The sequence below is a fragment of the Chiloscyllium plagiosum genome, unplaced genomic scaffold (assembly GCF_037043375.1).
Source record: "Chiloscyllium plagiosum isolate Xiang-an unplaced genomic scaffold, Cpla_swu_hap1 HiC_scaffold_38, whole genome shotgun sequence".
Lineage (NCBI taxonomy): Eukaryota > Metazoa > Chordata > Chondrichthyes > Orectolobiformes > Hemiscylliidae > Chiloscyllium > Chiloscyllium plagiosum.
Genome location: NW_028270176.1, coordinates 17,408,357 through 17,435,858, shown reverse-complemented (window position 1 = coordinate 17,435,858; position 27,502 = coordinate 17,408,357). Strand labels below are relative to the sequence as shown.

The 27,502-nt window shown below is 51.1% G+C and overlaps 1 long non-coding RNA gene across 1 annotated transcript; it reads right to left on the bottom strand.

The window, feature by feature from the left end:
- Positions 1-524: 524 nt before the first annotated feature.
- LOC148139007 (uncharacterized) lies at positions 525-24,977 on the bottom strand. Its single transcript, XR_015753670.1, has 3 exons — positions 24,857-24,977; positions 20,025-20,128; positions 525-761 (listed from the first exon to the last, which is right to left on the bottom strand). It is a non-coding gene; the product is annotated as an uncharacterized LOC148139007 (long non-coding RNA).
- Positions 24,978-27,502: the final 2,525 nt, after the last annotated feature.

The following is a 27,502-nucleotide window of genomic DNA, read 5'->3' as shown; positions in this document are numbered from 1 at the left end:
CATGAGGACAATATTGAGTCAGACAGCTAAAGCCAACTGGTAGATTTTAAGGAGTGTTTCAAAGGGAGCTGAGCAGGATGTGTGCCTGGTCAAGTGAACATTCAGCCACAAACAATGCAAGAGTCAACACTGAAAATGCTCAAAAAGTGGAAGATCTTAGACATCATTGAGGCTGGGTCAAAGTGAGGACCGCTAGGGGTCAAAGGTCAAAGTGCGGTGCTGAGTGGAGGTGCGTTTCCTTTTTATAATTCCTTCCTGGGGATGTGGGCGACTCTGGCTCGGCCAGCAATTATTGCCCAGAGGGAAAGAGGGAGGACTGGAGGTGCTGGAGATCAAGAGTGTGGCGCTGGGAAAGCACAGCAGGTTAGGCAGCATCCGAGGAGCAGCATAAGCCCTTCTTCAGGAATTCTGATGCCCGAAACGTCGATTCTCCTGCACCGACCTGCTGTGCTTTCCCAGCGCCACACTCTCGACGTTATTGCCCTGTTCACAGCCGGCTACATCGCAGTGGGTCTGCCGTCACACGTAGGCCCAGGCCAAGAAAGGACAGGCGTTTCATCACCTAGAAGGCCCCGTGACTGCACCAAATCGGGCTTCTCCCTGCCAGCCGACGATGGTTTCCTATTTTCGTTGGATTCAAATTGCGCCAAGTGGCAGAAGTTCGGGCGATGGTGCGGACGTGGGTTCCGAGACGCCCTCCAAGTTTCAAACGGGTGGCTCGCTTCATCTCAGACTGCGTGAGCAGGGAACAGAGCCGGAAACTGGGAAAGGAATTCAGACGAACAATGAGTTCAGTCTTCCTCATGCATAGTGGCAGGAAATTCCAGCTCATCAGTTGTGCCTGTCAAATTAACAGGCTGAAAGTGTCGAGGCAGCGAGGAGTCTGTGGAAGCGATTAATGTGACATCAAATGTCCTGTTTGCTTGTGGGATCGGTCAGTGTTTGTTTGGCAGTCCCTAAATGCCTTTGGCATTAGTGGTTGGCGAGTGACTTTAATGAGAGTGACTAGGATTCAAACGGACGGCTGTGTGGGTCAGGCGTCACACGTGGGCCAGACTGGGTAAGGATGGGCTGATTTCCTCCCAGAAAGTTAGACATTAGTTCGGGTCATAGAGATGCAGAGCACGGAAACAGACCCTTCAGTCAAACTCGTCCATGCCCACCACATATCCGAACCTAATCCAATCCCATTTGTCAGCAATTGGCCCATATCCCTCCAAACCCTTCCTATTCATATACCCATCCAAATGCCTCTTAAATGTTGCAATTGTACCAGCCTCCACCACATCCTCTGGCAGCTCATTCCACACATGTCCCACCCTCTGTGTGAAAAAGTTGCTCCTTTAGTCCCTTTTAAATCTTTCCCCTCTCACCTATACCCTCCAGTTCTGGACTCCCCCACCCCAGGGGAAAGAACCTTGTCTTTTTATCCTATCCATGACCCTCATGATTTTGTAAACCTCTATAAGGTCACCCCTCAGCTTCCGACACTCCAGGGAAAACAGCCCCAGCCTATTCAGCCTCTCCTTGTAACTCAAACCCTCCAACCCTGGCAACATCCTTTCAAGTCTTTCCGAAAGGAGGGAGACCAGAATTGCACGCAATATTCCAAAAGCGGCCTAACTAATGTCCTATGTAGCCGCAATGCGACCTCCCAATCCTTATACTCAAAACTTTTGGATTATGGGAGGAAACCCACACAGACACAGGAAAAAATGTGCAAACTCCACACAGGCAGTTGCCCGAGGCTGGAATTGAACCCGGGTCACTGGTGCTGTGAGGCAGCAAGGCTAACCACTGAGCCACCGGGCCTCCACATCATTGTATTGACTGGTGGAGCAGGCTTCAAGGCCTACTCCTGTTCATATTTTCCACATTAGGTTAGATTTTAATGTCACTTGCACGCAGTGCCATTCTCCGGCGTCATCTTAGAACGCAAGAGTTAGAATTAAAAATAAGAGGCGAATGTAAAGAAACAGATATGAAAGGAAAGGAATGTCTGTGTCACTGTCCTGACAGGCTGCTATGAACTGGGCCCACCAACATCACCATCACTTGCTGCTGGCAACCCCTTGCTGCTGCCCCCGCCATCTTGGAATCAATTGAAGTATCAGAGCCCACAAACTTTCTTGAACCAAGGCCATTGTGTCGTCACTTGAGCCAGCACTGACACCAGAGCCACCATCAACGATGCCGCCATCTTGAATCCTGCGCTCGGCCCCACCAACTTCGACGCTGCCACCTTGCTGCTGCGCCTGCTGTTTCTGCCGCAGCCGGTCTCGCTGAACACAAAAGGTTCTGTTTCCAGCAGCGTCTGTGAGGGGGTAAGGTGAGGGAGAGGCCTGTTTACGACACGTGGGCCTTGGAAACTGGCATGATTTGTTGCTGCTCGCACGTAAGAATAGAAAATAGCACAACAAAGCTTCTGTTTCAGTCACTGTCCTTTTGTTCTTCTTTAATCTTTCTTTTCATTGCTAAACACAAACACTGATCAGGAAACTATAGTTCCATATCCAACGCTGAGTCATTCTCATGCAATTAGAGCGGCCCTCCTTATCTCTGCTATCATTCATGCGAGAAATTGGCTACGTCAGCCCGAGTGAACCTGGCCAAAGTCCGAGATATTTTTCTGACTAACCACTCACTTTGCCCTCACTCACTCAGTTAACTAGAAGTCTCTACAATCACTTCTCAGCTTCCCTCTGTCTCTCTCAGCGAAACCTTCATTCCCATTTTCGACCACTCCAACCCTGAATCACCTACACGTTCCCAACAGCCAGATCTTGCGCTGCAGTGACATTTTCCCTCCCTCTGGTTCCTTTGACTCTCACCTCACTGCATTTTGGCCAGAGAGATGTGTAGCCTCAGACTTAGAAACAAAAGAATTTGCTTATGAACTTAACATTGATTGTCCTTCCAAATGGTGCAACATTGATACGCTACAGTGGTGTACGTCATGGAGCTATACAGCACGGAAACAGACCCTTCAGCCCAACTCGTCTATGCCAACCAGATATCCTAACCTAATCTAGTCCCATTTGCCAGCACTTGGCCCACATCCCTCTAAACCCTTCCTATTCATGTACCCATCTGGATGCCCTTTAAAGGTTGTACCCACCTTCACCACCTCCTCTGTGCGCCAGTCAAAATTGAGCACTGAGCCACATTTGCCTGATAGATTTAGGATCAAGGAAGGCTTGCAAATTCTGCGACACTGAAGGAACAGCGATATATTTCCAAGTCGGGATGGTGAGTGGCTCGAAGGGGTACCTGCAGGGGGTGGTGTTCCCACGGAACTGCTGCCCTTAGCCTTCAAGATGGATTTGGAAGGTGTCTCTGGATCTTTGGTGAGTTTCTGCAGTGCATCGTGTAGATGGTACACCCTGCTGCTACTGAGCATCCCCCGATGGTGGAGGGAGAGGCTGTGGTGCCAATCAAGCCAGCTTTTGCCCTACACAGCCAATTACTGTACGTGATTGCCTGTCATCCAATCAAAGGCGGGCGGCCCAGTCCCAGGAACTGCCCGCCCAAACAGAGGGCAGGTAAGCTGCCTCAGCAGCGCCACCGATGGTAATGGCCGTTGTTGGAACTGCAACTGGAAGATGAATGCCATTAATCCCATTGTGCTCTGAAAGTCAGGTGTGTGTGTCTGGGGTTAGATTTAGCCAGAGCGCAGGCTGGAAAAAGCGTGGGGAGGGAAGATTTCGCTGAAGGCAATCAGTGCTGTTGCCATGGTTTCTTTGTGGGAGAGATTGTCCTGTCTGGACAAAGGATACCTAAGATAAAGCCCTGCCCTCTGACCCAGAGCTCATTTGAGAGATATCTCCCACTCCTGTCACACAGTGGCTGACTGTTGGAAAAGTGTCAACAAAGGTTTAAGATATGTGATCGATTTATATTTTATCTTGGATTTTTGAAGTCGGTCTAGTGGCATATGGGTTTCCTGGGTCTCTGAAAGGATTTAATCATGAACTTGTAGTTATTTCTGTAGCCTGTCCATCATCTATAAGATAAGGCACAAGTTAGGAGGGTGAGGGAATACTCCCCCTTTGCCCCTGGATGGGGGCCGCTCCAACAACACTCAAGAAACACGTCACCTTTCAGGGACAAAGCAGCCCCTGCTCTTGATCGGCCCCCACATCCACAAACACCCACTCCCTCCACCACCGACGCTCAGTAGCAGCATTGTGTAGGATCTGCAGGATGCCGTGCAGAAATTCACCAAACAGCACCTTCCAAACCCACGACCACTTCCATCTAGAAGGCTAAGGGCAGCAGATACATGGGAACACCACCCCCTGCAGGTACCCCTCCAAGCCACTCACCATCCCGACTTGGAAATATATCGCTGCTCCTTTCGGGTCCAAATCCTGGTGTTCACTCTCTCAGGGCATTGTGGGTACACTTAGGGCAGTTCAGGAAGGTGGCTCACCATCACCTTCTCACGGGGCACTAAGGGACGGGGCAATAAATGCTAGGCCCAGCTAGGGACTCCCATGTCCCATTAATGAACAAATAAAAATTATTTGAAGTATTTAACTGTGAAATCCGCTTTCTATGCATGCTTGTGCAGCGGTTAGAGCCATAGAGCCAGCACGGAAACAACCCCTTCAGTCCAGCCCGTCCATGCCGACCCAGATATCCCAACCCAATCTAGTCCCACCTGCCAGCACCCGGCCCATATCCCTCCAAACCCTTCCTATTCATATACCCATCCAAATGCTTTTTAAATGCTGTCATTGTACCAGCCTCCACCACTTCCTCTGGCAGCTCATTCCACACACGTACCACCGTCTGCGTGAAAAAGTTGTCCCTTAGGTCCCTTTCACATCTTTCCCCTCTCATTTTAAACCCCTGCTCTTCTAGTTTTTGAATCCCCGACCCTGAGGAGAAAAACTTTGGCTATTCAGAGTTGAAAAGGGTTGTGCTGGAAAAGCACAGCAGGTCAGGCAGCATCCGAGGAGCAGGAGAATCGATTTTTGGATTTGGCTATACACCCTAGCTGCGCCCCATGTGATTTTATTAATTTCCACAAAGTCACCCCTCAGTCTTTGACGCTGCACGGAAAATAGCCCCAATCTATTCAGCCACTCCCTCTCCAGTCCAAGTAATACCTTTGTAAATTGTTTCTGAACCTTTCCACATTTAATGACTTATTTCTTGGAGCAGGGAAACCATAATTGAACACAATATTCCGAAAGTCGTCTAACCAGTACAGCCACAGCATGACCTCTCAACTCCTGCACATGATACACTGATCAACAAAGAGAAAGTGGAGTCGCAGGTAGACAGGATAGTGAAGAAGGCGTTTGGTATGCTTTCCTTTATTGGTCAGAGTGTTGAGTACAGGAGTTGGGAGGTCATGTTGACAGGACATTGGTAAGGCCACTGTTGGAATTCTGGTCTCCTTCCTATCAGAAAGATGTTGTGAAACTTGAAAGGGTTCAGAAAAGATTTACAAGGATGTTGCTAGGGTTGGAGGATTTGAGCTATAGGGAGAGGCTGAACAGGCTGGAGCTGTTTTCCCTGGAGGCTGAGGGATGACCTTATAGAGGTTTACAAAATTATGAGGGGCATGGATAAGATAAATAGACAAATTCTTTTCCCTGGGGTCGGGGAGTCCAGAACTAGAGGGCATAGGTTTAAGGTGAGAGGGGAAAGATATAAAAGAGACCTAAGGGGCAATTTTTTCACGCAGAGGGTGGTACGTGTATGGAATGAGCTGCCAGAAGCTGGTACTTTTGCAACATTTAAGAGGCATTTGGATGGGCATATGATTGGGAAGGGTTTGGAGGGATATGGGCCAGGTGCTGGCAGGTGGGACTAGATTGGGTTGGGATATCTGGTTGGCATGGACTGGTTGGACCGAAGGGTCTGTTTCCATGCTGTACATCTCTATGACTCTAGGAGAGGATGATTAGGCTGGGACTGTTTTCTCTGGAGTGTCGGAGGCTGAGGGGTGACCTTATAGAGGTTTATAAAATCATGAGGGACATGGATAGGATAAATAGACAAGGTCGTTTCCCTGTGGTGGGGGAGTCCAGAACTAGAGGGCATAGGTTTAGGGTGAGAGGGGAATGATATAAAAGAGACCTAAGGGGCAACTTTTTCACGCAGAGGGTGGTACGTGTGTGGAATGAGCTGCCTGAGGAAGTGGTGGAGGCTGGTACAATTACAAACATTTAAGAGGCATTTGGATGGGTATATGAATAGGAAGGGTTTGGAGGGATATGGGCCGGGTGCTGGCAAATGGGATGAGATTGGGTTGGGATATCTGGTCGGCATGGACGGTTTGAACCGAATGGTCTGTTTCTCTGGTGTACGTCTTGATGACCCTATGTCCTGGATCTGAGATGACTGACTTTCAATAACCACGACCAATTTCCGACATGTCAGGCATGACTCCAAGCAGGGGAGACCTTTCCCCCCAAAACAGTTGTTTTCAGCCACGGCTCCTTGATACCACGCTTGGTCGAATGTAGTCTTGATGTCAAGAGCTGTCCAGAGGGGGCTGAGATGGATCATCCGCCCGACATTTCCGGCTGAAGATTGCTGCGAAAACTTCCGCCTTCTCTTTTGCACTGACTCGCTTCCATCATCGAGGATGGAGATATTTATGGAGTCCCCCTCCTCCCCTCACTAACGTCCTGCACAGCTCCAACATAGCCTCCCTGCTCTCATAATCTACGTCTTGAATGGCAAAGGCAAGTTTAGATCAGAGCGGTGCTGGAAAAGCACAGCAGGTCAGGCAGCATCCGAGGATCAGGATAATCAACGTTTAGGGCAAAAGCCCTTCATCAGGAGTAAAGGCAATTGCCCTGTGGGCCTTATTAACCACACTATTCACGCGCAGGGATCTGTTGACAAGCAATCCCAGGATCCCTCTCCTTCTCTGAGCTCTGTCCAAAATTTTATCGAAAACTGTTTGTCTGCACCTGGTTACACTGTGACATTATAAATATATTTTGGAATTTAATGAAGTATGAACGTGCAGAATAAGAGCTTGATGTATAATCCATTCCAGCTATTTCCTGATAGTTGTAGTTTCCTGTTTTTGTTTTCCTCTCTCTAATTCTTCAACGGGAATGTCAAATTTGCAAAATCTTAATAGGTGCATAGATTAACTCTTCCGGCTGCCTCTTGAAAGATTCCCGAAATGTCACCATGATTAACAGGGTATTTGGGTCACTTGCTCGGAACTTTGAGTTGGGATATCATGTCGAGGTTGTATGTTGGTGAGGCCTTTTCAGGAGTATTGTGTCCAGTTAGATTAGATCCCCGACAGTGTGGAAACAGGCCCTTCGGCCCAACAAGTCCACACCGACCCTCCGAAGAGTAACCCACCCAGACCCATTTCCCTCTGACTAATGCACCTAACACTATGGGACAATTTAGCATGGCCAATCCACCCTAACCTGCACATCCCTGGGCACTGTGGGACAATTTAGCACGGCCAATTCCCCCCTTACCTGCACATCCCTGGGCACAATGGGACAATTTAGCATAGCCAATCCACCCTAACCTGCACATCCCTTGGCACTTTGGCAATCCACCCTAACCTGCACATCCCTGGGCACTATGGGACAATTTAGCATGGCCAATCCACCCTTACCTGCACATCCCTGGGCACTATGGGACAATTTAGCATGGCCAATCCACCCTAACGTGCACATTCCTGGGCACTATGGGACAATTCAGCACGGCCAATTCACCCTGACCTGCACATCTTTGGACTGTGGGAGGAAACCGGAGCACCCGGAGGAAACCCACGCAGACACGGGGAGAATGTGCAAACGCCACACAGACAGTCGCCTGAGGGGGGAATCGAAGCTGGGACCTCGGTGCCGTGAGGCAGCAGTGCTAACCCACTGAGCCACCATGCCGCCCTGTTCGAAGAAGGACATTATTAAGCTGGAGGGGGTTCAGAAAGGATTTGTCAGGGTCTCGCTGGGGAATGGAGGGTTTGAGTTAGAAGGAGAGGCTGGATCAGCTGGGATTTTCTTCACTGGAGTTTGAGGATGACTGAATGAAGATTTATAAGATCATGAGGGGTATAGATAAGGTGAATGACAGGTGCTTTTTTCCCGAAGGTGGGGGGAGTTTCTAGACTAGGTGGCCTATCTTTAGGGTGAGAGGAGAAAGATTTAAAAAGGACATGTTTTACATACGCGTGCGGATTGAACTTCCAGCGGAAGTGGTGGACGCGGGTAGAGTTACAATATTTAACAGACATTTGGATAAGTACATGAATAGGAAATGTTTGTAGGGATATGGGCCAAGTGCAGGCAGGTGGGACTAGTTTAGCTTGGGATTATGGTCAGCATGGACTGGTGGTATCGAAGAGTCTGTTTCCATGCTGTATGGCTCTATGACCCTCTGTGGATTGTTCACACTTAATCTTTTAAGCTTTGCTAATTTTTATTTCCTAACAGATATTAGTTATGAGCTTCTCTATGTTTCTGAGCGTTTCGTTATTAGTTCCATTTATTTCTGTGAGGTGATTGGTTGCTTCAACTGACTTAAAACGAACAACTGTGGATACTACAGATCCGAAAGAGAAAAAAAAAACCCAGAAGTTGCTGGAGAAACTCAGCAGGTCTGGCAGGCGTCTGTGCAGAGAGAAAGCAGAGTCAACATTTCTTGTCCAGTAACTCTTCTTCAGAGAACTCTGATGATACAAATCTTGAGCTTTAAATTTAAAACAGGTTTAGGAAACAGTGACGTGAATCTTAAAATGACTCACAGGAGAGACGAAGGTGGTCTTTTTTTAAAGAAATGTGTTGAAAGCTCAAAAGGTACAGCACCCCAAAACGTACAGGTTACTCAGCACATCTGACACACGGGTTCTGTTGGAAACATTGCCTGTGATTAACCCCGTGTCAAAGGTTTGTGTGCTCACTGTCAAACTCTGCGTGACGATCCGGCGTCTCCAGGAGCGAGGTGCTGCACAATGCAAGTTGTTGTTGTGCACTATGGGACAATTTAGCATGGCCAATCCACCCTAACTTGCTAAATTATCCCACAGTGCTCAGGGATGTGCAGGTTAGGGTGGATTGGCCATGCTAAATTATCCCACAGTGCTCAGGGATGTGCAGGTTAGGGTGGATTGGCCATGCTAAATTATCCCACAGTGCTCAGGGATGTGCAGGTTAGGGTGGATTGGCCGTGCTAAATTATCCTACAGTGCTCAGGGATGTGCAGGTTAGGGTGGATTGGCCGTGCTAAATTGTCCCATAGTGCCCAGGGATGTGCAGGTTAGGGTGGATTGGCCGTGCTAAATTGTCCCATAGTGCTCAGGGAAGTGCAGGTTAGGGTGGATTGGCCGTGCTAAATTGTCCCATAGTGCCCAGGGATGTGCAGGTTAGGGTGGATTGGCCATGCTAAATTGTCCCATAGTGCTCAGGGAAGTGCAGGTTAGGGTGGATTGGCCGTGCTAAATTGTCCCATAGTGCCCAGGGATGTGCAGGTTAGGGTGGATTGGCCATGCTAAATTGTCCCATAGTGTTCAAGGATGTGTAGATTAGGTGCATTAGTCAGGGGTAAATGTTGAGCAATAGAGTAGGGTAGGGGAATAGGTCTGGGTGGGTTACTATTCAGAGGGTCAGTGTGGGCTTGTCGGGCCGAAGGGCCTGTTCCCACACTGTAGGGATTATAATCTTAATTCAATCTCCTCTGCTCTAAGTCTCCCCAGTCTGTCCGGTTTCTCTTCAAATCCAAAACTCTGCAACCCAGGCAACCCCTGGAAAGTCTTCCCCAACCCAGTGCCATTCCATCCCTTGCTATCCATGTGGATTCCCAAACTGCACACAGTATGCCAGGTATGGGCTAAACAGCATTTTATACAGTTCCAGCATCACTTCCCTGCTCTTATATTCTGCACCTCGTCTAATAAAGGTAAGTGTACAATTCACCTGTGAAAGGTTGAAGAATGTATCCAAGCTCAGGATACCAGTGATCCAAATGGAATTTTTCGCAGGTATTTAATTTCTTGGCGTTTGTTCAGTAAATGCACATGATACTGCAGCTGCCTCGTTCACAATACTTGCCAAACTGCCCTCTCTGTGTTGAATTCCACACCACTTGCCAATCATGCTCTCTGCAAAGACTCTGAAAATTCAGTCTTTTTTATAAGCACAAGAAAACTAACTGGCAATTTTTAAAGATAAAACGTTCCTTAATTTACCAAGAACCCAAACTCTGTAACACTGAGGAAATGAATGAAAAAATCCGTACGGATTTTGAAAGAGTATTTGTAAGGTGTTTCTGAGAACTGTCAACCGTGAGTACTTTACTTATAAAAAAAAGATTAGATTAGATTCCCAATAGTGTGGAAACAGGATCTTCAGTCCACACCCACCCTCCCAGACTCATTTCCCTTCATTTACCCCTGACTAATGCACCTAACACTATAGGCAATTCAGCATGACCAATCCACCCTAACCTGCACATCTAAACTGTGAGAGGAAATAAGATCACCCAAGGAAACGCATGCAGACACGGGGAGAATGTGCAAACTCCACACAGACTGTCACCCGAGGCTGGAATCAAACCCAGGTCCCTGGTGCTGTGAGGCAGCAGTGCTAACCACTGAGCCACCCTGCTAGCCTGTTGCATTAGGGTTGCGTATGTTTACAAAAGCACAGAAAATTTTAAAAAAGCCAAATTTTAGAATTCGACAAGTTTTCTCTCTTCTTACTTCAACTGAGGTTTCTATTATTTGTTTAAAAAAACCTGGACTTTTATTCGAAATGTTTAACTGTTCATAAAAGTGCAATGCATGATTGTTGCAAGTTTCCATTGTGTGAAGCGCAAATTGAGTGTGTTTTGAAAGTTCCGTTCATTATCGACAGTTACAATTGAAGTCAGTAAATGTTGGTTGACTTGGAGAAGCTGGGTTAGTTTTCCTGAGACAGAGAGGAGAGTCAGAAACACGTACCAGAAGCAAATGTGACAATGTTGGAGGGGGAGAGATGGTATCGACCAGGACATTTGTATAGTCAATGAATGCATCCTGGATCGATCAACTAATGTGGGCACCAAGATATCCCTGATCGCAGTTAATTATAATTCTCATACCTTTGATTTTTTTAAATTATTAAGTATAATTTAAATAACCAACACAAAATCACATTTTTGAAGGTATACACTACTGATCAAGATTTTAAACATGACTTCAGTTGACATCTGTGCAGGAATGTACGTGAGAATAAATCTTTGTTGAAGCAAAAAGTATCATGGGTAGTGATATGCATATCTACAAAGATTTCTTATAGATATGGCAAATTGATAATGGGCAGGTGATTCCACTGATACCAGACACTGTAAAACACTGGGGTACTATAATGGAGGGGACAGATCTATCACTGTGTAACACTGGGGTACGGTATTGTTAGGGACAGGTCTGTGACTGTGTAACACTGGGGTACTGTAATGGTGGGGACAGGTCTGTCACTGTGTAACACTGGGGTACAGTACTGGTGGGGACAGGTCTGTCACTGTGTAACACTGGGGTACAGTACTGGTGGGGACAGGTCTGTCACTGTGTAACACTGGGGTACAGTACTGGTGGGGACAGGTCTGTCACTGTGTAACACTGGGGTACAGTACTGGTGGGAACAGGTCTGTCACTGTATAACACTGGGGTACAGTACTGGTGGGGACAGGTCTGTCACTGTGTAACACTGGGGTACAGTACTGGTGGGGACAGGACTGTCACTGTGTAACACTGGGGTAGAGTACTGGTGGGGACAGGTCTGTCACTGTGTAACACTGGGGTACAGTACTGGTGGAGACAGGTCTGTCACTGTGTAACACTGGGGTACAGTACTGGTGGGGACAGGTCTGTCAGTGTATAACACTGGGGTACAGTACTGGTGGAGACAGGTCTGTCACTGTGTAACACTGGGGTACAGTACTGGTGAGGACAGGTCTGTCACTGTATAACACTAGGGCACAGTACAGGTGGGGACAGGTCAGTCACTGTATAACACTGTGGTGCATTACTTGTGTGGACAGGTCTGTCACTGTGTAACACTGTGGCAAGGTACTGTTGTGGCCAGGTCTGTCACTGTGTAACAGTGGGGTACAGTACTGGTGGACACAGGTCAGTCACTGTATAACAGTGGGGTACAGTACTGGTGGACACAGGTCAGTCACTGTGTAACACTGGGGTACAATACTGGTGGGGATGGGTCTGTCACTGTGTACAGGGGTACAGTACTGGTGGGGACAGATTCAACGCTGTGTAACACGGGTACAGTACTGGTGGGGACAGGTCTGTCACTGTGTAACACTGGGGTACAGTACTGGTGGGGACAGGTCTGTCCCTGTATAACACTGGGGTACAGTACTGTTGGGGACAGGTCTGTCAGTGTATAACACTGGGGTACAGTACTGGTGCGGACAGATTCAACGCTGTGTAACACGGGTACAGTACTGGTGGGGACAGGTCTGTCACTGTGTAACACTGGGGTACAGTACTGGTGGGGACAGGTCTGTCCCTGTATAACACTGGGGTACAGTACTGGTGGGGACAGGTCTGTCACTGTGTAACACTGGGGTACAGTACTGGTGGGGACAGGTCTGTCCCTGTATAACACTGGGGTACAGTACTGTTGGGGACAGGTCTGTCAGTGTATAACACTGGGGTACAGTACTGGTGCGGACAGATTCAACGCTGTGTAACACGGGTACAGTACTGGTGGGGACAGGTCTGTCACTGTGTAACACTGGGGTACAGTACTGGTGGGGACAGGTCTGTCCCTGTATAACACTGGGGTACAGTACTGTTGGGGACAGGTCTGTCAGTGTATAACACTGGGGTACAGTAAAGGTGGATACAGGTCTGTCAGTGTATAACACTGGGGTACAGTAAAGGTGGATACAGGTCTGTCAGTGTATAACACTGGGGTACAGTAAAGGTGGGGACAGGTCTGTCACTGTTTACTGGGGTACAGCACTGGGGGGGACAGGTCTTTTGCTGTATAACATTGGGGTACAGTACTGGTGGGGACAGGTCTGTCTCTGTATAACACTGGGTTCAGTCATCGCTTCTCAGGGAATGGGTATGGTGGAGAAGGCAGGCCGTGCATGGGTGCCACAACAGGTTGGGAAATTGTACCCATTGTTCAGGCCTCAGTGTGTTACTGGATTCAGCCCAACGGGCTCGCCCACCTGATGCAGTGATCCCGGGTTGTGAATCCCTTCCCTGATCCCAATTCACTGAACGGCAAGGGTTTTTCAGGTTAATTTCCCTACAGTATGGAATCAGGCCCTTCGGCCCAACAAACCCACACTGAACCTCTGAAGATTAACCCATCCAGACCCATTCCCTTACATTTACCCCTGACTAACGCGTCTAAAACTATCGGCAATTTAACACGGCCAATTCACCTGACCTGCACGTCTTTGGATTGTCGGAGGAAATCGGAGCACCCGGAGGAAACCCCAAGCAGTCACGGGGAGAATGTGCAAACTCCACACAGACAGTCGCCAGCGGCTGGAATCGAACCCGGGTGCTGTGAGGCAGCAGTGCTAACCACTGAGCTACCAGGCCCCTCCATCCTCAGGCGCCAACTGGGTGTGGGCACGATCTGGTAAATGAACACTTTGGCAGACGATCCCCACCCTCCAGGGAGGATGGAGCTGCACTGGACGAGATGCCGAGGAGATCCTTCAAGATATCCACCTGTCCATCCTGTGATGGAACGGTTTAGCGATGAGGACAGGCTGCATAAGCGCAGGGCATTGTCCTTCGAGCAGAGGAACCTGATAGAGGTGTGGTAAGGTCATAGGGGGATGGACAGCCGCTGAGTTGAAGGGTCAGTAATGGCGCACGGGGGTGGTTAATCTTGAAAGTGAAAGGCAGCAGGTTTCGAGGGGAATTGAGGAAAACCTTTCAACTCAGAGGTTCTTCGGGAGTTTGGCATGCACTGCCTAGGAAGGTGGCTGAGCCAGGAAACATCACAACCCTTACACAGTACGTGGGTGAGCCATTGAAGTGTCATAACATACATGGCTCTGGGCCTAATGCAGGAAAGTGGGGCTAGTGTCGATACCTTTGGTGGTTCAGACTCAATAGGCTAAAGCACTGTATTCTTCAATGATCAGTGATGAACTAACTCCTCAGAGGCTGGCGTCACATCCCCAAGTCCCCCTTTTATTCACACCCGGAGAGGGGTCCACACTGACCCAGCACCCTCAGAGCCAGCTGTGAGAGTGAACAGAATCTCTGACCCTCCTCTTCCTATCTGTCAGCCAGAGACCCTCAATTGATAAGACCATGAGACAATAAGACATAGGAGCAGAAATTTGGCCATTCGGCCCATCGTGTCCGCTCCGACATTCAATCATATCTGATAACTTTCTCAACCCCATTCTCCCGCTTTCTCCCCCTGACCCTTCACCCCCTTGATACTCAGGAACCTATCCATCTCAGTCTTAAATATACTCAATGATCTGACCCTCACAGCCTTCGGTGGCAGTGAATCTCACAGATTCCCCACTCTCTGGCTGAAGAAGTTTCTCCTTATCCGTCCTAAAAGGTCTTCCCTTTATCCTAAGGCTGTTCCCTTGGGTCCGAGTCTCTCCTCCCAATGGAAACATCTTCCCAACATCCACTCTGTCCAGGCCATTCAATCACATCGCCCCTCATCCTTCTAAACTCTATTGAGTCCGCAACTGTTCCTCATTTATTAAGCTTTTCACTCCTGGAACCATTCTCATGAATCTCCTCTGAACCCGCTCCAGGGTCAGTATATCCAGAGCTGATAGAACTTCGGAACTACGTTGGACCAGATTAAAAGCCAGGGCTCTCTGATTGGACCAGATTAAAAACCAGGGCTCTTTGATTGAACTAGGTTAACAGCCAGGGCTCCCTGATTGGACCAGGTTAACAGCCAGTGCTCCCTGATTGGACAGGGCTAACAGCCAGTGCTCCCTGATTGGACAGGGCTAACAGACAGGGCTCCCTGATTGGACTGGGCTAACAGCCAGTGCTCCCTGATTGGACCGGGTGAACATACAGGGCTCCCTGATTGGACCGGGTTAACAGCCAGGGCTCCCTGATTGGTCCGGGTTAACAGCCAGGGCTCCCTGATTGGACCGGTCTAACAGACAGGGCTCCCTGATTGGACCGAGTTAACAGCCAGGACTCCCTGATTGGACTGGGTTGACAGCCAGGACTCCCTGATTGGACCGGGTTAACAGCCAGGGCTCCCTGATTGGACCGGGTTAACAGCCCGGGCTCCCTGATTGGACTGGGTTAACAGCCCGGGCTCCCTGATTGGACTGGGTTAACAGCCCGGGCTCCCTGATTGGACCGGGCTAATGGCCAGGGCGCCCTGATTGGACCGTGCTAATGGCAAGGGATCCCTGACTGGGCCGGGTTAACAGCCCGGGCTCCCTGATTGGACTGGGTTAACAGCCAGGGGTCCCTGATTGGACTGGGTTAACAGCCCGGGCTCCCTGATTGGACCGGGCTAATGGCCAGGGCGCCCTGATTGGACTGGGCTAATGGCCAGGGCTCCCTGATTGGACCGGGTTAACAGCCCGGGCTCCCTGATTGGACTGGGTTAACAGCCAGGGGTCCCTGATTGGACTGGGTTAACAGCCCGGGCTCCCTGATTGGACTGGGTTAACAGCCAGGACTCCCTGATTGGACCGGGTTAACAGCCAGGGCTCCCTGATTGGACTGGGTTAGCAGCCCAGGCTTCCTGATTGGACTGGGTTAACAGCCCAGGCTCCCTGATTGGACTGGGCTAATGGCCAGGGCTCCCTGATTGGACCGGGCTAATGGCCAGGGCTCCCTGATTGGACCGGGTTAACAGCCCGGGCTCCCTGATTGGACCGGGTTAACAGCCAGGGCTCCCTGATTGGACCGGATTAACAGCCAGGACTCCCTGATTGGACCAGGTTAACAACCACGGGTCCCTGATTGGACTGGGTTAACAGCCAGGACTCCCTGATTGGACTAGGTTAACAGTCAGGACACCCTGATTGGACCAGGTTAACAGCCAGGGATAAAGTGAGGACTGCAGATGCTGGAGATCAGAGCTGAAAATGTGTTGTTGGAAAAGCGCAGCAGGTCAGGCAGCATCCAAGGAGCAGGAAAATCGATGTTTCGGGCAAGAGCCCTTCTTCAGGAAGAAGCCCTTCCTGAAGAAGGGCTCTTGCCCGAAACGTCGATTCGCCTGCTCCTTGGATGTTGCCTGACCTGCTGCGCTTTTCCAGCAACACATTTTCAGCTAGCAACCAGGGATCCCTGATAGGACCGGGTTAGCCGTTCCAATCTGGAAACTCATATTCTATGAGCTCCATCAGGCTGACCTCATTATAATTAGTATAGTGTTTGTTTTGCCAACAAGGAGTGCCACCTTTGGAGAACTGGAGATAAAAGCTATTCATGCCTTTCCAAGAAAGCACACCTTATCACCGATTCCAACAATGAATGATGAATAATATTGATTTGTACCGTCTGGAATGCATTTAACATTTTCTGGGTTTTCCCTCTGGCCTCAAAGTGTTTGCTGGGTTTCTACAATAAAAGAGCAAATCTGTGTCTCTCAGCAGAGCACCAAGTCACCTTATTAATTTTGCTCCATTTACAGCCGCACTATAAACCTTTCATACTCGATAACGTTTTCAGTGAGACATTGAGTTGGAGGTGTCATTGCAAGTTTTTGTAGATAGCTGCTCATTTTGATTCTGCTCAACTTGTACCAGAACGATACATCAATAAAAAGACCTGGAGAGACTCCATGGGAAAAAAAAGTCTGTTCTTTTCCCAGGTAATTTGGAAAAGTTAGATCCCGGAGTTAGGCCTGACTTGACACTTCAACCCCAGGGCATCAATGTGGACTTCAACAGTTTCCTAATTTCCCCTTCCCCCCATCTCACCCTAGTTCTAAACTTCCAGCTCAGCACTGTCCCCATGACTTGTCCGGACTTGTCCTACCTGCCTATCTCCTTTTCCACCTATCCACTCCACCCTCTCCTCCCTGACCTATCACCTTCATCTCCTCCCCCACTCACCCATTGTACTCTATGCTACTTTCTCCCCACCCCCACCCTCCTCTAGCTTATCTCTCCACGCTTCAGGCTCACTGCCTTTATTCCTGATGAAGGGCTTTTGCCCGAAACGTCGATTTCGCAGCTCCTTGGATGCTGCCTGAACTGCTGTGCTCTTCCAGCACCACTAATTGAGAGATCACGAGCCTTATTTGTTTACCATGGAGGTCAGTCACTGAACATACTTACAAGAGGCTACCAGTATACATTTAATAAAAGGGAACGGCATTTAAAGTCTGTGTGAAGATTTGTAGCTCGGGTGCTCGTTGTTGTGGTTCTGTTCGCCGAGCTGGGAATGTGTGTTGCGGATGTTTCGTCCCCTGTCTAGGTGACATCCTCAGTGCTTGGGAGTCTCCTGTGAAGCGCTTCTGTATCTTTCCTCCAGCACTTGTAGTGGTTTGAATCTGCCGCCTCTGGTTATCAGTTCCAGCTGTCCGCTGCAGTGGTCGGTATATTGGGCTCAGGTCGATGTGCTTATTGATTGAATCTGTGGATGAGTGCCATACCTCTAGGAATTCCCTGGCTGTTCTCTGTTCCCTGGCACTCATCCACAGATTCAATCAATAAGCACATCGACCTGAGCCCAATATACCGGCCACTGCAGCAGACAGCTGGAACTGACAACCGGAAGCGGCAGATTCAAACCATTACAAATGCGGGGGAGTAAAGGTCACAGAAGCGCTTCATAGGAGGCTCCCAAGCACTGAGGATGTCACCTAGACAGGGAATGGCATTTTTATTAAATTCAAAATGAAAAAAAAAAGCAATATTGGATTGTGCAAGAGACTCAAAACAATCTCAATGCAACAATCAGTCATAAATATTTTGTTGTTTTACCTTCAACATTAACCTTATAGATATGTAAACCTCACAACAAAGTCATAGAGTCATAGAGCTGTAGAGCATGGTCATAGACCTTTCAGTCCAACTCATTCATGCCAAGTAGATATCCTAAATTAATTTGGTCCCATTTGTCAGCACTTGGCCCATATCCCTCTAAACCCTTCCTATTCATATACCCATCCAGATGCCTTTTGAATGCTGTCATTGTATCAAACTTCACCACTTCCTCTGACAGCTCATTCCATACACACACCACCCTCTGCGTGAAAAAGTTGCCCCTTCGTTCCTTTTTAAATCTTTCCCCTCTCACCCTAAACCTATGTGTCTATTTTTGGACTCTACCCACCCCAGGGAAAAGACTTTGTCTATTTACCCTATCCATGCCTCTCATGATTTTATAAACTGCTATAAGGTCACCTCCTCAGCCTTCAGCGCTCCAGGGAAAACAGCCCCAGCCTGTTCAGCCTCTCCCTGTAGCTCAAATCTTCCAATCCTGGCAACATCCTTGTAGATCTTTTCTGAACCCTTTCAAGTTTCACAACATACTTCAGGCAGGCAGGAGACCAGAATTGCACACAATATTCCAAAAGTGGTCTAACCAACATCCTTTAAGGCCACAACATGACCTCCCAATTCCTATACTCAATGCACTGACCAATAAAGGAAAGTGTTCCAAACACCTTCTTCACTATCCTATCGACCTGAGACTCCACTTTCAAAGAGCTATGAACCCACACTCCAAGGTCTCTTTGCTCAGCAACTAATCATCACCTTAAAGCCCTATCCAAGCACCTTCATGATTTTATAAATCTCTATAAGGTCACCCCTCAGCCTCCAACGCTCCAGGGAAAACAGCCCCAGCCTATTCTGCCTCTCGCTGCAGCTCAAACCCTCCAACCCTGGCAACATCCTTGTAAATCTTTTCTGAACCCTTTCAAGTTTTGACATCTTTTCGATAGGAAGGAGACCAGAATTGCGCGCAATATTCTAAAAGTGGCCTCACCAATGTCCTGTACAGCCACAACATGGCCCCAACTCCTGTACTCAATACCGCCCAATTGGGTTGGGGAATGGGTCTGGGTGGGATACTCTTTAGAGGCAAATCTTTGCTGTACCCTTTCAAGTTTCACAGTTTTCCTGTAGCAGGGAGACCAGAATTAAACACAAATTCCAAACGTGGCCTAACCAACAGCCACATGACCTCCCAACTGCTATACTCAATGCTCTGACCTGCCTTCTTTACTATCCTATCGACCTGCGACTCCACTTTCAAGGAGCTATGAACCTGCACTCTCCAAGGTCTCTTTGTTCAGCAATCCCTCTCCACCTTAAAGCTCCCTGTTCAGATGATGCGGCCATAGTTCTTTTCTGGAACTTTCTCCTTATTGACTTCTCAGCATGTTCGGAGTGGACAGGTGGGTTCAGTAGCAGTGTTTAGCTTTGACTGAATCCGCACACACCACCTGACTTTCTGGCCAGTTCTGAGAGACTGGACCCGCATCGTCAGTGAGCAGAGTTTGCTTTCTTCCTTCTATTCCATTTTCCTAATGCGTTGAACTGTTCACCTCAATGCACGCACTCCTGAAAAATGCAGGCACCAACAAACATCTGACGCCCGCCACTGCTCTCAAAACACCCACCCTAACCTACACATCACTGGGCACTATGGGACAATTTAGCACGGCCAATCCACCCTAACCTACACATCACTGGGCACTATGGGACAATTTAGCATGGCCAATCCACCCTAACCTGCACATCCCTGTTTACTAAGGGACAATTTAGCCTGGCCAATCCACCTTAACCTGCACATCCCTGGACACAATGGGACAATTTATCATGGACAATCCACATTAACCTGCACATCACTGGACACTATGGGCCAATTTAGCATGGATATCTGGTCGGCATGGACAGGTTGGACCGAAGGGTCTGTTTCCATGCTGTACGTCTCGATGACTCTATGACTCTAATGCTGGCTTGCTCCATTCAAGTACAATTGAAGTCTGAGGAGCTGGAGTTGAAATGAGAACACTTACTTCAGAGAACCATTTAACAGTGCCCGGTCAAAATATGTGTGCACGGAGATTGCTATCAAAGTAAGAGGTGCTCACCAATTCTCAGTAGGTTGTTAACACAGAGTCCCAGAAAATATCTGGGGACCCGGGTTCGAATCCTCCACACAGCTGATGGTGGAAATTGAACTCGATAAAAATGTCTGGAATTAAGATCACAAAGATAGGGAGGGGTGGAGGGAATTTGTAATTAAGTGTCTAATGATGACCGTGAACACTTTGTCAACTGTTGGGAAAAACCCATCTGGTTCATGAGCGTCCTTCAGGGACAGAAACCGCCCTCCTTACCTGGTCTGGGCCTACATGAGACTCCACACCCACAGTGATGTGATTGGCTCTTAACTGCCCCCTGGGCAATTAAAGATGGGCAATGACTCCTGACGTGGTCAATGATGCCCATAAATCACATCCAGTAAGTCAATAAAAAAAAGCAAAGGTCTGAGCTCAAGCTTACTGCTCAATGAAGGATATCAGCGATGGACAGAAGATGTGGGTAATAGAAATAGCTACCAGGACAGAGACAGGAAAAAGATACAGGAGCTGGAGGGGGTTACAGAGATAGGGAGGGGTGCAGGGGCTGGAGGGGGTTACAGAGATAGGGAGGGGTGTAGGGGCTGGAGGGGGTTACAGAGATAGGGAGGGGTGCAGGGGCTGGAGGGGGTTACAGAGATAGGGAGGGGTGTAGGGGCTGGAGGGGGTTACAGAGATAGGGAGGGGTGTAGGGGCTGGAGGGGGTTACAGAGATAGGGAGGGGTGTAGGGGCTGGAGGGGGTTACAGAGATAGGGAGGGGTGCAGGGGCTGGAGGAGGTTACAGAGATAGGGAGGGGGTGTAGGGGCTGGAGGGGGTTACAGAGATAGGGAGGGGTGTAGGGGCTGGAGGAGGTTACAGGGATAGGGAGGGGGTGTAGGGGCTGGAGGGGGTTACCGAGATACGGAGGGGTGTAGGGGCTGGAGGGGGTTACAGAGATAGGGAGGGGTGCAGGGGCTGGAGGGGGTTACAGAGATAGGGAGGGGTGTAGGGGCTGGAGGGGGTTACAGAGATAGAGAGGGGGTGTAGGGGCTGGAGGAGGTTACAGGGATAGGGAGGGAGTGTAGGGGCTGGAGGGGGTTACAGAGATAGGGAGGGGTGTAGGGGCTGGAGGAGGTTACAGGGATAGGGAGGGGGTGTAGGGGCTGGAGGGGGTTACCGAGATAGGGAAGGGTATAGGGGCTGGAGGGGGTTACAGAGATAGGGAGGAGGTGTAGGGGCTGGATGGGGTTACAGAGATAGGGAGGGGGTGTAGGGGCTGGAGGGGGTTACAGAGATAGGGAGGTGTTGTGGGGCTGGATGGGGTTACAGAGATAGGGAGGGGGTGTAGGGGTCGGAGGGGGTTACAGATATAAGGAGGGGTGTAGGGGCTGGATGGGGTTACAGAGATAGGCAGGGGTGTAGGGTCTGGAGGGTGTTACAGAGATAGGGAGGGGGTGTAGGGGCTGGAGGGTGTTACAGAGATAGGGAGGGGGTGTACGGCCAGAGGGGGTTACAGAGATACGGAGGGGTGTAGGGGCTGCGGGTGGTTACAGAGATAGGGAGGGGGTGTAGGGGCTGGAGGGGGTTACAGAGATAGGGAGGGGGTTTAGGGGCTGGAGGGGGTTACAGAGGTAGGGAGGGGGTGTAGGGGCTGGAGGGGGTTACAGAGATAGGGGGGTGGTGTAGGGGCTGGAGGGGGTTACAGAGATAGGGAGGGGGTTTAGGGGCTGGAGGGGGGTTACAGAGGTAGGGAGGGGGTTTAGGGGCTGGATGGGGTTACAGAGATAGGGAGGAGTGTAGGGGCTGGAGGGGGTTACAGAGATAGGGAGGGGGTGTAGGCGCTTGAGGGGGTTACAGAGATAGGGAGGAGTGTAGGGGCTGGAGGGGGTTACAGAGATAGGGAGGGGGTGTAGGGGCTCGAGGGAGTTACAGAGATAGGGAGGGAGTGTAGGAGCTGGAGGGGGTTACAGAGATAGGGAGGGGGTGTAGGCGCTTGAGGGGGTTACAGAGATAGGGAGGGGGTGTAGGGGCTGGAGGGGGTTACAGAGATAGGGAGGGGGTGTAGCGGCCAGAGGGGGTTACAGAGATAGGGAGGGGTGTAGGGGCTGGAGGGGGTTACAGAGATACGGAGGGGTGTAGGGGCTGCGGGTGGTTACAGAGATAGGGAGGGGGTGTAGGGGCTGGAGGGTGTTACAGAGATAGGGAGGGGGTGTAGCGGCCAGAGGGGGTTACAGAGATACGGAGGGGTGTGGGGGCTGCGGGTCGTTACAGAGATAGGGAGGGGGTGTCGGGGCTGGAGGGTGTTACAGAGATAGGGAGGGGGTGTAGCGGCCAGAGGGGATTACAGAGATACGGAGGGGTGTAGGGGCTGCGGGTGGTTACAGAGATAGGGAGGGGGTGTAGCGGACGGAGGGGGTTACAGGGATAGGGAGGGGGTGTAGGGGCTGGAGGGGGTTACAGAGATAGGGAGGGGGTGTAGGGGCTGGAGGGTGTTACAGAGATAGGGAGTGGGTATAGGGGCTGGAGGGAGTTACAGAGATAGGGAGGTGGTGTAGGGGCTGGAGGGGGTTACAGAGATAGGGAGGGGGTGTAGGGGCTGGAGGGTGTTACAGAGATAGGGAGGTGGTGTAGGGGCTGGAGGGGGTTACAGAGATAGGGAGGGGGTGTAGGGGCTGGAGGGGGTTACAGAGATAGGGAGGGGGTGTAGGGGCTGGAGGGTGTTACAGAGATAGGGAGGTGGTGTAGGGGCTGGAGGGGGTTACAGAGATAGGGAGGGGTGTAGGGGCTGGAGGGGGTTACAGAGATAGGGAGGGGTGCAGGGGCTGGAGGGTGTTACAGAGATAGGGAGGGGTGTAGGGGCTGGAGGGGGTTACAGAGATAGGGAGGGGTGCAGGGGCTGGAGGGGGTTACAGAGATAGGGAGGGGTGTAGGGGCTGGAGGGGGTTACAGAGATAGGGAGGGGTGTAGGGGCTGGATGAGGTTACAGAGATAGGGAGGGGGTGTAGGGGCTGGAGGGGGTTACAGAGATAGGGAGGGGTGTAGGGGCTGGAGGAGGTTACAGGGATAGGGAGGGGGTGTAGGGGCTGGAGGGGGTTACCGAGATACGGAGGGGTGTAGGGGCTGGAGGGGGTTACAGAGATAGGGAGGGGTGCAGGGGCTGGAGGGGGTTACAGAGATAGGGAGGGGTGTAGGGGCTGGAGGGGGTTACAGAGATAGAGAGGGGGTGTAGGGGCTGGAGGGTGTTACAGAGATAGGGAGGGGGTGTACGGCCAGAGGGGGTTACAGAGATACGGAGGGGTGTAGGGGCTGCGGGTGGTTACAGAGATAGGGAGGGGGTGTAGGGGCTGGAGGGGGTTACAGAGATAGGGAGGGGGTTTAGGGGCTGGAGGGGGTTACAGAGGTAGGGAGGGGGTGTAGGGGCTGGAGGGGGTTACAGAGATAGGGGTGTGGTGTAGGGGCTGGAGGGGGTTACAGAGATAGGGAGGGGGTTTAGGGGCTGGAGGGGGGTTACAGAGGTAGGGAGGGGGTTTAGGGGCTGGATGGGGTTACAGAGATAGGGAGGAGTGTAGGGGCTGGAGGGGGTTACAGAGATAGGGAGGGGGTGTAGGCGCTTGAGGGGGTTACAGAGATAGGGAGGAGTGTAGGGGCTGGAGGGGGTTACAGAGATAGGGAGGGGGTGTAGGGGCTCGAGGGAGTTACAGAGATAGGGAGGGAGTGTAGGAGCTGGAGGGGGTTACAGAGATAGGGAGGGGGTGTAGGCGCTTGAGGGGGTTACAGAGATAGGGAGGGGGTGTAGGGGCTGGAGGGGGTTACAGAGATAGGGAGGGGGTGTAGCGGCCAGAGGGGGTTACAGAGATAGGGAGGGGTGTAGGGGCTGGAGGGGGTTACAGAGATACGGAGGGGTGTAGGGGCTGCGGGTGGTTACAGAGATAGGGAGGGGGTGTAGGGGCTGGAGGGTGTTACAGAGATAGGGAGGGGGTGTAGCGGCCAGAGGGGGTTACAGAGATACGGAGGGGTGTGGGGGCTGCGGGTCGTTACAGAGATAGGGAGGGGGTGTCGGGGCTGGAGGGTGTTACAGAGATAGGGAGGGGGTGTAGCGGCCAGAGGGGATTACAGAGATACGGAGGGGTGTAGGGGCTGCGGGTGGTTACAGAGATAGGGAGGGGGTGTAGCGGACGGAGGGGGTTACAGGGATAGGGAGGGGGTGTAGGGGCTGGAGGGGGTTACAGAGATAGGGAGGGGGTGTAGGGGCTGGAGGGTGTTACAGAGATAGGGAGTGGGTATAGGGGCTGGAGGGAGTTACAGAGATAGGGAGGTGGTGTAGGGGCTGGAGGGGGTTACAGAGATAGGGAGGGGGTGTAGGGGCTGGAGGGTGTTACAGAGATAGGGAGGTGGTGTAGGGGCTGGAGGGGGTTACAGAGATAGGGAGGGGGTGTAGGGGTTGGAGGGGGTTACAGAGATAGGGAGGGGGTGTAGGGGCTGGAGGGTGTTACAGAGATAGGGAGGTGGTGTAGGGGCTGGAGGGGGTTACAGAGATAGTGAGGTGGTGTAGGGGCTGGAGGGTGTTACAGAGATAGGGAGGGGGTGTAGCAGCAGGAGGGGGTTACAGAGATAGGGAGGGGGTGTAGCAGCAGGAGGGGGTTACAGAGATAGGGAGGGGGTGTAGCGGCCGGAGGGGGTTACATTGATCCGGAACATAATGGAGGCTGCAGGAAGCCATAACCAATGTGGGTGCTATTTGTTGCAATGCTCTTCATTCAACTTTGTGTCTGCTCTCAGGTTCCTTCTGGGAGTGCGTATCGATTTGTGGACAAAGGGCTTTTAACTTTTCATATGACAGAATAACGTTTGATCCTTTACCTGGGGTGGTCATCTCCGATAAGTACAGTCTGTGAAAACCACTCATCAGTGCTTTCAATCCAAATGAATTTACGTTTGACATCTAATACTTCAGGGTCTCGATTAGAGTGGTGCTGCTCCAGCTTGATAAGGCATTCCAGTTCACCACTCATCCTACTGCCAAACTGGTACGTCCGGGTGGATTTGTTTCCGGTTCCCCTCCCCCCACCGTGCTCTCTCTATTTGGGGGAGGGGTCATGTCAAGCTCAGCCTGTCGTCAGCCTGATGCAGCCCTCCCTTCTCCTGAGCTAAAGTGGGATGGGAGAGGTGAGGGTGTGGGCTCTGACACATGAGGGAGCCTGTCTCCCCTTCACTGTATTGACCCCTTTGTCAACTGGAATTGGTTCCCACTTCCATCGTCATGGAAGCAGGAGTAGGCCTTTTGGCCCATCGAGCCTGTTCCACCATTCGGTAAGATCGGGGATGATCTATCCATCATCCCAGCCCCTCCACCCTGCATTGTTCCCATGATCCTTCAGTCCCCTACCATGCAAACACCGATCCAACAGTCTCTTGAATGTCTTTCATGTCTCTATGGTAGAGAATTCCATAGTTTCACTAGTGTCTGGGAAAGGCATCTCTGTCCGAAATCTACTCCCCCTCATCTTGAGGCCATGTTCCATCGTCCTACTCTCACCCACCAGCAGAAACAACTTGCCTGTCTCTGTTTTATAGATTAGATTAGATTACAGTGTGGAAACAGGCCCTTCGGCCCAACAAGTCCACACCGACCCGCCGAAGCGAAACCCACCCATACCCCTACATTTACCCCTTACCTAACACTACGGGCAATTTAGCATGGCCAATTCACCTGACCCTGCACATCTTTGGACTGTGGGAAGAAACCGGAGCACCCGGAGGAAACCCACGCAGACACGGGGAGAACGTGCAAACTCCACACAGTCAGTCGCCTGAGGCGGGAATTGAACCCGGGTCTCAGGCGCTGTGAGGCAGCAGTGCTAACCACTGTGCCACCGTGCCGCCCGGTTATCTATTCCTTTGGTTATCTATTCCTTGGTTATCAAACAGTGGTTATCTATTCCTTTGAACATTTTATATGTTTCTGTAAGATCCCCTCTCATTTGACTCAGGCACTCAGGCATCTCTCCCTGTCCCCTGTGTCCCCTCATTAAAAACAGACCACAGTTTCCCCAGAGTGAGTCAGACGCTGGGCGAAGGAAATTGCGCGCTGTCTGGGCAGTTAATCCCCACAGGATGGGATGGGGAGTAGACTGCAAGGAGCCGTCTCAGCCGCCAAGAGGTTTGGGAGTTAAGTCTGTGAGTCTTCCCGAGCGGTTCCCATTCAAATCTGATTCGCAGCTCCGTTGGGGGGGGGAGGGGGGGGGGCGGCGGAAGCCCTATCTCTCGGATCAAAGTGATTCAGGAGAGAGTGGGGATTGCGGATGCTGGATATCAGCGTCAAAAACCTGGGAAAGCAAGGCCAGTCAGGCAGCATCCGAAGGGGCAGGAGAGTCGATGTTCCGAGCATCAGGAATGTGGAGGGGTGGTGGGTCGCGGGGCGCTGAGAGATAAATGGGAGGGGATGGAGGGAAGGAAGCTGGGAATGCGACAGGTGATGATCCAGCCCTCCAACCTGACACCGCCATCTTGAACTATCCTACCTGTCCGGTCCACCCCGTCCTATCACCACCGTCATCCCCTCCCCCACCGCCATCATCGACCTATCGCCTTCCCAGTGACATTGCACTCAGCCCCAGTCTCCTCCCATTGATCTCTCAGCTCCCTTGGGCAACACCCCCACATTCCTGATGAAGGGCCTACGCTCAAACCGCCGACTCTCCTGCTCCTCGGATGCTGCCTGACCAGCCGCACGTTTCCAGCACCACATTTTGGACTCAAAAGTGACGTAGATCATGCTCAGACGCACAGCCAACACTGCAGCCCCGACCTTGCTTCCCTCAGTCTCCATTCCCTCTCCGAATCTAACCGAACCCGTCTCCAGATATCACACCTCTCATTGCTGCGCTGAATCGGACAACATGAGCACCTTCGATCAGGTAAGGCTCACCTCCATCCAAGGCCACAAAGGAGCCTTCCACATCCATCAAAGTTTCACCTGCACATCCACACATGTCAGTTATTGTATCCGTTGCTCCCGATGCGGTCTCCTCTACATCGGGGAGACTGGGCGCCTCCGCGCAGAGCACTTTAGGGAACATCTCCGAGACACCCGCACCAATCAACCACACCGCCCCGTGGCCCAACATTTCAACTCCCCCTCCCACTCTGCCGAGGACATGGAGGTCCTGGGCCTCCTTCAGCCCCGCTCCCTCACCACCAGACGCCTGGAGGAAGAACACCTCATCTTCCGCCTCGGAACACGTCAACCTCAGGACGTCAATGTGGACTTCAACAGTTTCCTCATTTCCCCTTCCCCCACCTCACCCCAGCTCCAACCTGCCAGCTCAGCACCATCCTCACGTTCTGTCCAACCTACCAATCATCCTTCCCACCTATCCGCCCCACCCTCCCCTCTGACCTATCACCTTTATCCCCACTCCCATTCACCTATTGTACCTTCTCCCCAGCCCCCCCCATTTATCTCTCCACCCTACAGGCTCCCTGCCTTCATTCCTGATGAAGGGC